The sequence below is a fragment of the Loxodonta africana genome, chromosome 4, assembly GCF_030014295.1.
Source record: "Loxodonta africana isolate mLoxAfr1 chromosome 4, mLoxAfr1.hap2, whole genome shotgun sequence".
Taxonomy (NCBI): Eukaryota; Metazoa; Chordata; class Mammalia; order Proboscidea; family Elephantidae; genus Loxodonta; species Loxodonta africana.
In genome coordinates, this window is record NC_087345.1 from 143,520,470 (window position 1) to 143,535,714 (window position 15,245).

A 15,245-nucleotide genomic window follows, 5' to 3' on the forward strand; every position below is an offset into this window, starting at 1 on the left:
AAGCATGGAATAGTTTTCATTTATATAGATCTTAGTTTCAGAAATTTCTTGAGAGATTTGTAGTTTTCCTTATACAGATCCTGTACAGTTTTGTTTCTAAGTCATTCATATTTTGAATGCTAATTTAGAAGGCACTGTGGTTTTAAATTCAAATTTCAGTCATTCCTTGCTGGTCAACAGAAAAACAAGTGATGTCTGTATATTAATCTTTTATCCGGCAATCTTGTTATTATTATTTTGGAGTTCTAGGAATATGTTTGTGAAATCTTTAGTATTTTATACACATATAATCAAGTCATCTGTGAACAAAGAATTTTATTTCTTCTTTTCCAGTTGTATACCTTTCTTAAAAATTATTGTTTTAAAAAATTTTATTGTGCTAACATATATAACAAATCACCTGCCATCTGAATTTTTTTTCAGTGTACAGTTCAGTGACATTAATTACACTCACTATGTTGTGCAACCATCACCAGTATCCATTTTTAAATGTTTGTCACCACTGTAAGTAGAAACTCAGTACCTCTTAAGTAGTAACTCCCTATTTTCGTCTTTCTCCAGCCCACGGTACCCACTAACAAAGTTTAGTCTCTCTGTTTTTGCCTCTGTACATATTTTATACAAGTGGTATCATATTAGTCCCTTGGTGTCCCACCTATTTCACAGAGCATAATATTTTCAAGGTTCATCCATGTCTTAGCATATATCAGAACTTGATTTCTCTTTGTGGCTGAATAATATTCCTTGTATGTATATGCTGTCTTTTGTTTATCCATTCCTCTGTTGATGGGCATCTAGGTTGTTTCCATCTTTTTGCTGTTGTGACCAATGCTGCAATGAACACTTGTGTGCATATTTCTATTCATGTAATGACTCTTATTTCTCTAGGATATATTCCTAGGAGTGGGATTGCTGGATCATATTGTATTTCTATTTCTAGCTTTCTGAGGAAGCACCATATAGTTTTCCAAAATGGCTGTATCATTTTGCACTCCCACCAGCACTACATAAGTGTTCCATTCTCCCCACAGCCTCTCCAACATTTATTTCCTGTTTTGTTGATTTGTGCCAGTAATGCCAGGGGTGAGATGGTATCTCATTGTGGTTTTGATTTGCATTTCTGTAATGGTTAATGATCCCAACCATTTCCTCATGTGTCAATTGGACACTTGAATGTCTTCTTTGCTGAAGTGTCTGTTCTTTTCCTTTGCCCATTTTTTAATTGGATTCTTTGTCTTTTTGTTGTAGAGGAGTTTGATTTTCTTGTAGATTTTAGAGATTAGTCCTTTGTCTGATTTGTAATAGCCAAAATTTTTTTCCCAGTCTGTAGGTTCTCTTTTTACTCTTTTGGTGGTGTCTTTTGATGAGCATAAGTGTTTAATTTTTGGAAGATCCCAGTTATCCAGCTTACCCTCTGGGGTTAGTGTATTGTTGGTTGTGGTTTGTATTCTGTTAATGTCATGTATTAGGGCCCCCAGTGTTAATCCTATTTTTTCTTCTCTGAAATTCATAGTTTTTGGCTTTACATTTGGGCCTTTGATCCATTTTGAATTAGTTTTTGTATATGGTGTGAGGTATGAGTCCTGTTTCATTTTTTTGCAGTTGAACATCCAGTTTTCTCAGCACCATTTGTTAAAAAGGCTGTCTTTTCCCCATTTGATGGATTTTGGACCCTACAAGTTCAGGTGACTGTAGGTGGATGGATTTACATCTGGGTTCTCAATTCTGTTCCATTGGTCAATGTATCTGTCAATGTACTAGTGCTAGGCTGTTTTGACTACCATAGCTGTATAGAAGGTTCTGAGAAAAGGTAGTGCAAGTCCTCCTACTTTATTCTTCTTCTTAAATAGTGCTTTACTTATTCGGGGCTTCTTCCCTTTCCATATAAACTAATGATAATTTTTTCCATCTCTTTAAAGAATGTTTTTGGTATTTGGAACAGAATGCATTGTATTTGTACATGACTTTGGGTAGATTGTCACTTTCACAATGTTGAGTCTACCTATCCATTAGCATGGTATGTTTTTCCATTTATGTAGATCTCTTTGGGTTTCTTGCAGTAGTGTTCTGTAGTTTTCTTTGTATAGGTCTTTTACACCCCTAGTTAGATTTATTCCTACGTATTTTATTTTTTTAGGGGCTGTTATAAATGGTATTTTTTTTCCTGATTTTCTTCTTGTCATTCTCTCTATTTGTGTGCAGGTATCCAACTGATTTTTGACTGTCTTGTATCCTGCTGCTTGGCCAAATACTTTTATTAGTTCCAGTAGTTTTCTCGTGGAGTCTTTTGGGCTTTCTATGCATAGTATCATATCATTCTCAAACAGGGACAGTTTAACTTCTTCATTACCAATTTGGATGCCCTTTATTACTTTTTCCTGTGTTATTGCTCTAGCTAGGACTTCGTGCACAATGGTAAATAAGAGCAGTGATAAAAGGTATCCTCGTCTTGTTCCTGTCCTCAGTGGGAATGTTTTCAGCCTCTCTCCATTAAGAATAATGTTGGCCTTTGGTTTTCCATACATGCACTTTATTATGCTAAGAAATTTTCCTTCTATACCTATTTTATTGAGAGTTTTTATCAGGAATGGGTGCTGAACTTTGACGAATGCATTTTCTGAGTCTATTGAGATGACCATATGATTCTTTTCTTACATTTATTTATGTGTAGGATTATGTTGATCAATTTCCTAATGCTCAACCATCCTTGCATACCTAGTATGAACCCTACTTGGTTGTGGTGTATTTTTTTTTTATGATGCTGAATTCTATTGGCTAGAATTTTGTTGAAAATTTTTGCATCTGTACTCACGAGAGATATTGGTCTGTAATTTTCTTTTTTTGTGGTGTCTTTGCCTGGTTTTGGTATCAGAGTTATGCTGGCTTCATAGAATGAATTTTGAAGTATCGCTTCCTTTTCTGTGTTCTGAAATAGTTTGAGTAGTACTAGCGTAAGTTCTTCTCTGAATGTTTGGTAGAATTCTCGAGGGAAGCCATCTGGGCCAGGGGTTTTTCTGTTGTTGAGAGTTTTTTTAATTACCTTTTCAATCTCTTCTCTTATTATGGGTCTGTTCAGACTTTCAACATCACTTTGTGTTAGTTTGGGTAGGTAGTGTGTTTTCAGAGATTTGTCCATTTCCTCTAGCTTTTCAAATTTTTTGGAGTATAGTTTTTCATAATGCTGTTATGATCCTTTTTAACTCAGCTGGGTCTGTTGTAATATCGCCCATTTCATTTCTTATTTGGGTTATTTGCATCCTTTCCTATTTTTCGTTTGTCAATTTGGCCAGTGGTTTATCGATTTTTTCGATGCTTTCAAAGAACCAACTTTCAGGTTTGCTGATTCTTTCTATTGTTTTTCTATTCTCTATTTCATTTATTTCTGCTCTGATCTTTCTTATTTCCTTTCTTCTGGTGGCTGTGAGTTTCTTTTGCTATTCTCTATTTGTTTAAGTTGTGTAGCTAATGTTCTGATTTTGTCCCTTTCTTCTTTGTTGATGTGTGCATCTATTGCTATGAATTGACCTCTGAGCACTGCCTTTGCTGTGTCCCAAAGGTTTTGGTCTGATGTGTTTTCTTTCTCATTTGATTCTATGAATTTTTTGTTTCCTTCTCTGATTTCTTCTATTACCCAGTGGTTTTTAAGCAGAGTGTTATTCAATTTCCACGTAATTTTTTTTTTCCTTGTTCTTCTTGTTGTTAATTTCTACTTTGATGACATTGTGGTCAGAGAAGATACTTTGTATTATTTCAATGCTTTGGATTTTGTTGAGAGTCACTCTGTGGCCAAAGATGTGGTCTATTCTAGAGAATGTTCCATGTGCATTGGAAAAGGATGTGTACTTTGCAGCCGTTGGATGAACCATTCAATATACATCTATGAGGTCAAGTTGGTCAGTTGTGCCCTTTAGCTCTTCTGTATCTTTGTTGAGTTTCTTTCTGCATGTCCTGTCTTTTACTGAGTATGATGTGTTGACACCATCTACTATTATTTTGGCACTGTCAATTTCTCATGTCAGTGCTGTTAGAGTTTGTTTTATGTATTCTGGAGCCCTGTCATTGGGTGCATAGATGTTTATTATGATTAAGTCTTCATGACAGATTGACCCTTTAATCATTATAGAGTGCCCTTCTTTGTCCTTTAAGGTGGATTTTGTTTTAAAGTCTATTTTATCTGAGATTAGTATTGCCACTCCTGCTCTTTTTTAGTAGCTGTTTGCTTGATATATTTTTTCCATCCTTTGATTTTTAATAAATTTATGCCTTTGTTTCTAAGGTGTGTCTCTTGTAGACAGCATATCGATGGATCGTGTTTTTTAATCCTTTCTGTCATTCTCTGTCTCTTTATGGTACCTTTAGGCCATTTACATTCAGTGTACAGGAAAAAATGCCAAAATAAATTCACAACTAGAAATCATACAAAAACAGTTAGAAATCGAAAAGGGAAAGATCCTTCTTGTCTCTTCCATCATCTCCAAGTGTTCCTTGGCTTGTGCCAGCAAACTCCAATCTCTACCTCCTTCTTCACATGGCCAACATCTTTTTTCTTGTCTGTTTGTCTTATCTCTTCTCCTCTTCTTAAAGGGATACCTGTCGTATTGGATTAGGGTCTGCTCCACTCCAGTATGAGCTAATGCTAACTAATTACATCTGCAAAGACCCTATTTCTAGATAAGGTGACATTCACAGGAACTGAGGGTTAGGATTTTGACATTGTTTGGGGGACACAATTCAGCCCATAATGTGAATCAAGAGCATGAAAGGTAAGAAAAATAAGTCATTTCATTGGTTAATTTTTCACCCCAAGCCTCCAAGAGGAGCAAGTCTTCTGAAGAGCCTTCCCATCCTGCCTTCATTTTCTCTTTCTTCCCTCCATAAATGTGAAAATGGGTTGTGGTAAGTTGGGGTGGAGGGCTTTTTTGATCCCCCAGGTATTTCAAGACTCTGTTTGGCAAAATAAGCAGAGGAATCAGTCTATGTAAAATAAGCTCTTTAGATAGTCACTTTAAAAAGGAGAGATGGCTAGAGCAGTAATTTTTAGTTTTTCTCAACAATATGTCATGTTCTTACGTGCAATACTCTCCCAAGCATGCTCAGATTTTGAAGTTCAAGCTGAAGTGCAGACCACATGGACTACAGGTGCCATGAAAACACTGTGCTGGTGTCATGAATTGAATTATGTCCCCCAAGAAATGTGTGTCAATTTGGCTTGACCATGATTCCCAGCATTGTGTGATTGTCCACCATTTTGTCATATGGTGTGATATTCCTGTATGTTGTGAATCCTGCCTCTATGACACTAATGAGGGGATACGGGTAGCAGTTATGTCAGTAATGCAGAACTCAAGCTATGAGATTTGGTTGTGTCTTGAGGCAATCTCTTTTGAGATATAAAAGAGAGAAGCAAGCAGAGAGACAAGAAGACCTCATAACACCAAGGAAGCACTGCCAGGATCAGAGCACATCCTTTGGACCCAGAGTCCCTCTGCAGGGAAGTTCCCAGGCCAGGAGAAGATTGATGAGAAGGCCAACAGAGAGAGAGAAGACATTCCCTTGGAGCTGACGACCTGAATTTGAATTTCTAGCCTACTTTACTGTGAGAAAATAAACTTCTCTTTGTTAAAGCCACTTACTTTTGGACAGTGGCAGCACCGTAGCCCCTTTCTGGGGCGTCCCTGAAGGACAGTGGTGAAGGGAAATCCCCCCAGTGGGCAGAACTTCCAGCAGTGTACTTGGTTGCCATTTTGCTAGGAAGGACAGGTGGCCAGATATGCAATTGTATACTGTTCCCTGGGCTGCGGTTTGGCTGGATGGTCATGGACTTGGAAGGAACATGATTGGGAAACTGGTGACAAGGAAATTGGGGAAAGCCATGTGGATAAGCCTCTCTGAATGGGACAAAGAAATAAAGATGTCCGTGTCTCATGTGAATGTTCACTGTCCTAGTTACCTAGTGCCGTTATAACAATAATATCACAAGTGGATGCCTTTAAGAAACAGAAATTTATTTTCTCACGGTCTAGGAGAATAGAAGTCTGAATTCAGGATGCCAGCTCCAGGGGAGCTTTCCTTCTCTGTTGGCTCTGGGGAAAGGTCTTTGTCTTCAACCTCCCCCTGGTCTAAGCTTCTCAGCACGGGAGCCCTGAGTCCAAAGGATGCCCTATTCTCCTGGCTCCCCTAAGGGTTCTTCATTTTTAGTGGTAGGAGGTCCACCTGTCTCTCTGCTTGCTTCTCTCTTTAATATCTCAAAAGAGATTGATTCAAGATACAACCTAATCTTGTGGTTGAGTCTTGCCTTATTAACATAACTGCCTCTAATCTCGCCTCATTAACATGATAGAGGTAGGATTTACAACACAGGAAAATCACATCAGATGATGAAATGGTGGTCATTCACACAATACTGGGAATCATGGACTACCCAAGTTGACCCACATTTTTGGAGGACACAATTCAATCCATTACACTCACCAAAGGGTAGCCTCGGCAGAGGAGGATTTTATTAATCAAGTCTATAATGTGACGTATTCTGTGGGTACCAGTCAGCCTCTTCCTCCAGCCAATCTTCTCATTGCCCAATGGGATCATGAAAGAAGTGGCCATGATGGAAGTGATGGAGGTTATGCATGGGGCTCAGTAACATGGACTTCACTCACCAAGGCCAACCTGGCTACAGTCACTACTGAGTGCCCAATCTACCAGCAGCAGAGACCAACACTGAGTCCCCAAATGGCACTATTGCTAAAGGCAACCAGCCAGCAACCTAGTGGCAGGCTGATTACATTGGATGACTTCCATCAAGGAAAGGGCAGCATTTTGTTTTTTAACAGAGTAGATATTTACTCTGGATATGGATTTGCCTTCCCTGTACACAGTGCTTCTGCCAAAATTACCAACTGTGGACTTACAGGATGCCTTATGCCCCATCATCATTCCCACACAGCATTGCTTTGAATCAAAGAACTCACTTCACAGCAAATGAAGTTCAGCAATTGGCCCTTGCTCATGAAATTCACTGGTCTTACCATGTGGCTATGAAAAGAGGCAACAGTTACAAGCTTAAGTATTGGGACGTGTACCCTGGTGCTAATCAAGTGAGCATCTCAAGGACATTGTCCCAAGTTTTCAAAAAAGTGCCTGACATGAAAATTCAGTTCTTCGTGATTAGATGATTAAATTTGCACCCCTAAAATTATAGAAAATAGATGTACATTTTTGTGGAATGTGTTCCTGCTCACAGATTTTGTTAGCATAGTGCTATTTTGCATACACTGTTTTTAAAGAATGCTTAAAAATGTAAGAGAATTGGAATTACTAACAGTATTAGCTCTCTTATTAACGGTTTTACATAAAGTATTGAAATGTTTAGGACCATTTTGTGTTTTGTATTTGTAAGTCCACCTTGCATTCTGATTCAAACATTTCTGACAGCCAAACATTAATAGTATTTCTCACAGTCTAAAATAATTTAAGAAACACAGTGTTAAATGTTCAGAGAACTGAATCTGTCAGTTGTTTCTTTGTTATCCTGCACTCCTGAGTTCTAACCATCCAAGCTGGCTGGTTCCTCTCTCATCTTCCTAGCCATGCCTGTGACAGTAATCTCTTGTTCTCAATTTCCTGGAGTTCTGATCCTCTGCACTGCTCAGTGGAAGCCTTTCTGTTACTAGTCATTCTTTTGATATGTGCCTCACCTTTCCAGCTATATGCAGTGAGTTTTCCTGGACCTCAAAGCGTTAACTAAGGAATCATTGACTGATACATACCTGCCCATTATTACTTTTCTAGAAGCTGAAAATTCCTCCCTCAGCACCATCTCAGGAATGTCTGTAAAATAGTTCTTAACTTTCTCTCACTGCCTCCAAACTTCTAGGCCAATCAGAGTTTTTGGCCTGAAAGAGACAAGGAAATAAAATATGTAAGCAATAAAGACCAGAATTGATAAGAATCTTTAGAGGGACATTTTTTTTTAATTCTTTTTTAACAAAAAGACAAGAATTTAGTGCCTTTCCTTAATGAGCTATGGACACAATTCTAGCTGAGTATGAGTTGCTAAGCAGATTGGTGCTCTCATCCCCAGCAATTGAGATGTTTCTTGCATCCTAAAAAATTTTTTTTTTTTTTATCCATATGCAGGGGCTTCTGGAAGGAGTCTCTACAAAGGCCTTCTCTTTAATATTGTTCAGAAAATGGATAATTAGGGTGGCCAATACCACTAGAATGAGAAAGAAAAATATATAACGTAGATTGAAGGACTATTTCAATAACATCAGAGGTTTCTAAGAAGCTGGCATTAGTATGAAAGTTAAACATTTTATTTCCTGGCTGCTTGTGAAGTCTGCCTTTCATACCTTCATAAGCATGACTGTATTATAAATGTTTTTAGAAAATAATAACTAAACAATTAAAATTATATTTTCATGCTTGGAAATTAACACACAGATGAAAATCTACAAATACATTTCCCTCCCTTAGCTGCATGGAAACACTGGTGGTACGGTGCTTAAGAGTTAGGCTGCTAACAAAAAGGTTGGCAGTTCGAATTCACCAGGCACTCTTTGAAAACTCTCTGGGGCAGTTATACTCTGTCCTGTAGGGTTGCCGTGAGTTGGAATTGACTGGATGGCAATGGCTTTGGTTTTTGTTTTTGTTTTTTTTGCTACACCTATCAACAAAGCAAAGAGATGTCCTGTGTGTTTTCAACTGGATTCTCAGCAAAAGCAGAAACTGATTCTGCTTTGTTTTGAACAGGGTTAACTCCAGGTTCATGCTTAACGCTAAGAATATTTTAGAGTGATACAGATTGTTGATAGCAATTTCACTCCAGTTTTTCTAATTCATTCATTTCCTACGACATGTCACCTATTGCATTATTCAGAAAAGAATACAATGACATATAGAACATACGGGACCATCTCCAAGGACCTTCCTACATAATGAGATCCCTGTGTATAATAACAACAGAAAGTATAAAGTGATAGAAAATGATTAATGATAATTAAAATATTAAGTAATGATTAGAATTACTGATTGCTTCCCACTTTCTCTTTGCATCATTTCTGTTTTTTTCCTAATTTTCAGTATACTAATAAAAATATTACCAATGATAGTAATATACCCACCCATTTTTGAGTACTAACGTTGTATCATTGTGCTAGTCCCTTTTCGCACATGATAATTTTATTTCTATTATGAGTGAAAATCTCTATAGCAGGGGAAACACGACCTGGCTTTCCCTGGTTTATTAGGAGTGCCCTTTCTCAAAGCTCTATAATTTACAGAATGTAGGAATAGTAAATAATTTTGTTGGCTAAAAATGGTCTCCAACATTGAGGTTTTCTTTCCACACTCTTTCTTTCGTTTTAATCTCTCTTCCCTTAACCTTCTTTATCCTTTGCATTGAGAGCTCCATATTTCAGAAAATCAAAGCCACAGGTTCTTATCTATAGGCCCTTCTTTCACGGGGTAAGTGCAGTATTTGGGTCCTGAAAATACACCAGGTGAAAAGGTGGGCAAAAATTTGAAAACTAATAAGACCTAAAATTTATAAGGTCTAATGGAGGTGATGGAAACCTTGGTGGCATAGTGGTTAAGTGCTGCGGCTGCTAACCAAGCGGTTGGCAGTTCAAATCTACCAGGCGCTCCTTGGAAACTCTATGGGGCAGTTCTACTCTGTCCTATGGGGTCTCTATGAGTCGGAAACGACTCAATGGCAGTGGGTAATGGAGGTGGTGAAAATCTCTGGATTGGAACAGAGGGTTGCTGAAGATGCGTTTGATTGAGCAGGTTTGAGGAATTGAGCAGGTTTGGGGGAACGCAATGACAAAAACAGTTTTGGACACGTTTCATTAAGTGATATCTCTAATATCCAACGTATATGTAAAGTACTTTGTTGTAGAGATTAGAGGCCTACAAAAAAAGAAAAAGAAACACAAAAACAGGTGCCGTCACGTCGATTCTGACTCATAGCGACCCTATAGGACAGAGTAGAACTGCCCCACAGGGTTTCCAAGGAGCACCTGAGATTCAAACAGCTAAGCTTTTGATTAGCAGCCATAGCTCATAATCACTACACCACCAGGAGCCTACACGGAAGAGGTAAAATCATCAATGATGTTGGGTTTCTATGGAAAGTATACAGAGTGAAGAGAGCAGAGTGTGGGTGAATGTTCAAGATGTCCTCAAAGCATTTTGCTGATTCAGTGAAAGAAACTTTAGAGTAAGCCCAGCCTGAGAGTTTTGGGTAAGCTCATGTCTCCTAAAACTGGCCACTATCTTTCTGGTATTGACGTAAATTTTAACAGCTCTCCTACTTTCCTCAGCTGAAAATTAATTGAAGCAAATATCTTTACCAACAATATTGACTATTCAGGGAACAATACTTACAATTCAGCAGTAACATAGCAAACATTGCGGTTTAGGCCATCGAGGAGTTTCATGTCTTCTGAAGTCAACTGGAATTCAAAAACCTATCAAGAGAGAAAAAAAATTTTAAATTACTTTTAGATTATATAATTCCCAGTCTTGGAAATTCCAAGCAAATCTTCAGTATAACCAACCATATGGCTGGGTACAAAAATCAATGAACTAAAGTCAGTGCATTTTCCTAATACTAACAAACACCAGTTAAAAACTAAAAAAGAAAAGATTCCATTTATACTAGCCTACTTTTTTTTTTTTTAGTGAGAAGTATCAATGACTCTAGACTTATTGGTAAGATATTTGCATGCTAGATGGTGGGAAATTAATCTGATAAAATATCAGGTGCCTTCCAACTCAGTGAAATTTCTAGGGGTCCAGTGCTGTGGGGCAAGTCAAGGTACTCCTTCTCAAGTGAAGAATAAGTTGTTACATACAACAGAAAAGGAGGCACAATGCCTGGTGGGTCTCTGCATTTTGGAGGCAACCTATCCCTTATTTGGGTGTGCTACTCCAGCCTATTTATCAAGCGATTCAAAAAGCTGCTAATTTTGAGTGGGGCCCTGAAGAACAGAAGGATCTGCCACATGGTCAGGCTGCTATGCAAGGTGCTCTGCCAAGTGGGCCATAGGATCTGGCTGATCCAATAGTTCCTGATGTGTCAGTGGCAGTCCCCTATTAGTGAATCACTAATTTTAGAGCAGAGCTCTGCCATCTTCTGCAGATAACTACTCTCCTTTTGAGAAATAGCTTTTGTCTTGTTATCATGTATTGAATTGTGTCCCCCCAAAAATATGTCAGCTTGGTTAGTCCATGATTCCCAGTATTGTATGGTTGTCCTCCATTCTGTGATTATAATTTTATGTTAAGAGGATTAGGGTGGGATTGTGACACCACCCTTACTCAGGTCACCTCCCTGATCCAGTATAAAGGGAGTTTCTCTGGGGTGTGGTCTGCACCACTTTTATCTTTCAAGAAGTAAAAGGAAAGGGAAGCAAGTAGAGAGTTGGGGACCTCATACCACCAAGAAAGCAGCACCAGGAGCAGAGTGCGTCCTTTGAACCCAGGGTCCCTGCACCTGAGAAGCTCCTCAACCAGGGGAAGATGGAGGACAAGGACCTTCCTCCAAAGCCAAAAGAGAGAGAAAGCCTTCCCCTGGGGCTGACCCCCTGAATTTGGACTCCTGACCTACTCGACTGTGAGAAAATAAATTTCTTTTTGTTAAAGCCATCCACTTGTGGTATTTCTTTTATGGCAGCACTAGATGACTAAGACATCTTGTTCTGAGCCACAGTAGAGACTGAATGCTTAACCATGGACCATCAAGTCACCATGTGGCCTGTCTTAGGCTCGATTCTGTGGAGGAGAAAAAACGGTGAACTGTATATATACATATAACAGAGAGATTTATTTCAAGGAAATGGCTCAAACAGTTGTGGAGGCTAGCGAGTCCCAAATATGTGGGTCAGTGGCAGGTTGGAGGCTTCTCATAACTCACGATGCCATAATGGCTGGTAAACCCAAAATCTGCAGGTCAGATGGCAGGCTGCTGCCTCAGGCCCCAAGAACTGGAGGGCAGAGAATGATGAGTTGGATGTAGGATCCAGAGAGGGTGAACTTTGCCAAAACATTTATATATATATTGGATGCAGGCACCCCTCTCAAAACTCCCCTTCCAACTCATTACTTGCTCACAACAGATAACATTATGGATAATGATTACATCATATCTGCAGAATCACTGAGAATCACAGACCAGCCAAGTTGACACATAATCTTAACCATCTACATGACCTGAACTATCCATCATGAACTGAATGTTGTCTGACCCACAGAATCATAAAATCTTATGTCCACCTCAGCATCCCATAAGCAAGACCTGAAAGCACAAATACATGACATGAGGAAGTGGATGAAAGCTTCATCATCTCCAGTCCTGTCACATTACCTTCCTTCACCCAATCTGCACTTAAGGCCTTATTAGGAGTTCCTTATGATTAGTTCACTGTGGAAGAGAATTCTTGTGCCTGGTTTATAAATGGTTCTGCAAGATATGCAGGCACCACTCAAAAGTGGACAGTGGCAGCACCGTAGCCCCTTTCTGGGGCATCCCTGAAGGACAGTGGTGAAGGGAAATCCCCCCAGTGGGCAGAACTTCCAGCAGTGTACTTGGTTGCCATTTTGCTAGGAAGGACAGGTGGCCAGATATGCAATTGTATACTGTTCCCTGGGCTGCGGTTTGGCTGGATGGTCATGGACTTGGAAGGAACATGATTGGGAAACTGGTGACAAGGAAATTGGGGAAAGCCATGTGGATAAGCCTCTCTGAATGGGACAAAGAAATAAAGATGTCCGTGTCTCATGTGAATGTTCACTGTCCTAGTTACCTAGTGCCGTTATAACAATAATATCACAAGTGGATGCCTTTAAGAAACAGAAATTTATTTTCTCACGGTCTAGGAGAATAGAAGTCTGAATTCAGGATGCCAGCTCCAGGGGAGCTTTCCTTCTCTGTTGGCTCTGGGGAAAGGTCTTTGTCTTCAATCTCTCCCTGGTCTAAGCTTCTCAGCACGGGAGCCCTGAGTCCAAAGGATGCCCTATTCTCCTGGCTCCCCTAAGGGTTCTTCATTTTTGGTGGTAGGAGGTCCACCTGTCTCTCTGCTTGCTTCTCTCTTTAATATCTCAAAAGAGATTGATTCAATATACAACCTAATCTTGTGGTTGAGTCTTGCCTTATTAACATAACTGCCTCTAATCTCGCCTCATTAACATGATAGAGGTAGGATTTACAACACAGGAAAATCACATCAGATGATGAAATGGTGGTCATTCACACAATACTGGGAATCATGGACTACCCAAGTTGACCCACATTTTTGGAGGACACAATTCAATCCATTACACTCACCAAAGGGTAGCCTCGGCAGAGGAGGATTTTATTAATCAAGTCTATAATGTGACGTATTCTGTGGGTACCAGTCAGCCTCTTCCTCCAGCCAATCTTCTCATTGCCCAATGGGATCATGAAAGAAGTGGCCATGATGGAAGTGATGGAGGTTATGCATGGGGCTCAGTAACATGGACTTCACTCACCAAGGCCAACCTGGCTACAGTCACTACTGAGTGCCCAATCTACCAGCAGCAGAGACCAACACTGAGTCCCCAAATGGCACTATTGCTAAAGGCAACCAGCCAGCAACCTAGTGGCAGGCTGATTACATTGGATGACTTCCATCAAGGAAAGGGCAGCATTTTGTTTTTTAACAGAGTAGATATTTACTCTGGATATGGATTTGCCTTCCCTGTACACAGTGCTTCTGCCAAAATTACCAACTGTGGACTTACAGGATGCCTTATGCCCCATCATCATTCCCACACAGCATTGCTTTGAATCAAAGAACTCACTTCACAGCAAATGAAGTTCAGCAATTGGCCCTTGCTCTTGAAATTCACTGGTCTTACTATGTTCCCCATTATCCTGAATCAGCTGGCTTGATAAAAGAATGTAGTGGTCTTCTAAAGACACAATCACAGGGAGATGCACACAAGTGGCCTGGCTGGGCGTGAAGGTCCCAGTAGTGTGTGTATGGCCACAGCCCATGTAACCTGAGGCCTCAGTGGAGAGGCACTTGATGCCAGTTCGAACATTGTGAAGTGGAATGGAGGCCTTACCCAGCTGCGGGCGGGTAGGAGGCCAACAGGCCAGCTAGCCCAAGGCAGTGGATGCACTGTCGGTGACGGATGTCATAGAGGAAGAGAGCTTTGCACTGTCTATTTCTTGTACCTCTGATGCAGAATTTGATGCTGTGGTTGTATATTTAGAGGATATTTTCATGGATGACAAACTCCAGTTACTACAGAGAAATTTCATGGACAAGTACTACCAGGAGTTTGAAGACACAGAAAAGAATAAACTCACCTACATGCCTATTTTTAATGAATATAGTTCTTTGGTTACTGGGTTGGTGGAGTTCTTTGGTAGAAAAGTATATAAAAGAAAAACTGCTGGAGCGGATCCCTGAATTCAACATGGTAGCTTTCACAACAACATTACAGCACCATAATTTGATGTGGCTGGTGACATATTTGACATGCTGCTCACATTTACGTATTTTCTGGCTTTTAAAGAAACGTCTATGGACTAAGAAGGCCAGGAACTAGATTTAACCAGTGGTTTAGTGGTGACTTCATTGTGCAAACCATCTTCCATGCCAGCTTCCCAGAACAACCTGCAGCACTAGGTCCCACCTCCAGGCTATGGGATCCTTGTGGACATCACCAACCCAATAGACTGTGAGAGGCTAATGGTGACAGGAGAATATATCTTGGAAAGACTGACTCTGTTGCTGTCTTCTGCCACTCTTCATTAATGTTAAGTATTTATGGGTGAAAAAGAACATTACTTGACTCTCCCGGGGCATTTCTGCTGAAACACCTTCTTGTATTCAATAACCCTAGCACTCCTTCCAGAGTAGACACCTCTCAGGTATTCTGAGTCAGGCTCCTCTGGAGACCATGTCCAGTATCCCACCTGGGGGCCCCTTTCCTCACAACTGTTGATGTGTGAACAGCGTAGAGCAACCCACCATCATAAACCCACTCTGTCCCAGCTACCTTTACAGGAACTTGTACACACACACCTCTCTCACTTGAGTCAATATTCAGTCCTTCAGCCTCAGCGGCCCAACTGTATGGGTTTTTGACTGTTTGGAAGCTTGTATGTAGGGTGTTATTCAAGCCAGTTGCCTGTCTTCAGATTTCTGAAGCTGCTATTAACACAGCTAGTCTTGGCCTGGGATTCAGCTGAGAAACTGTCCTTTACCTAA

The 15,245-nt window shown here is 40.0% G+C and overlaps 1 pseudogene; it reads left to right on the plus strand.

Annotated features, from left to right (window-relative positions):
• Positions 1-14,171: 14,171 nt before the first annotated feature.
• LOC100658770 (ADP-ribosylation factor-like protein 2-binding protein) lies at positions 14,172-14,713 on the plus strand (annotated as a pseudogene).
• Positions 14,714-15,245: the final 532 nt, after the last annotated feature.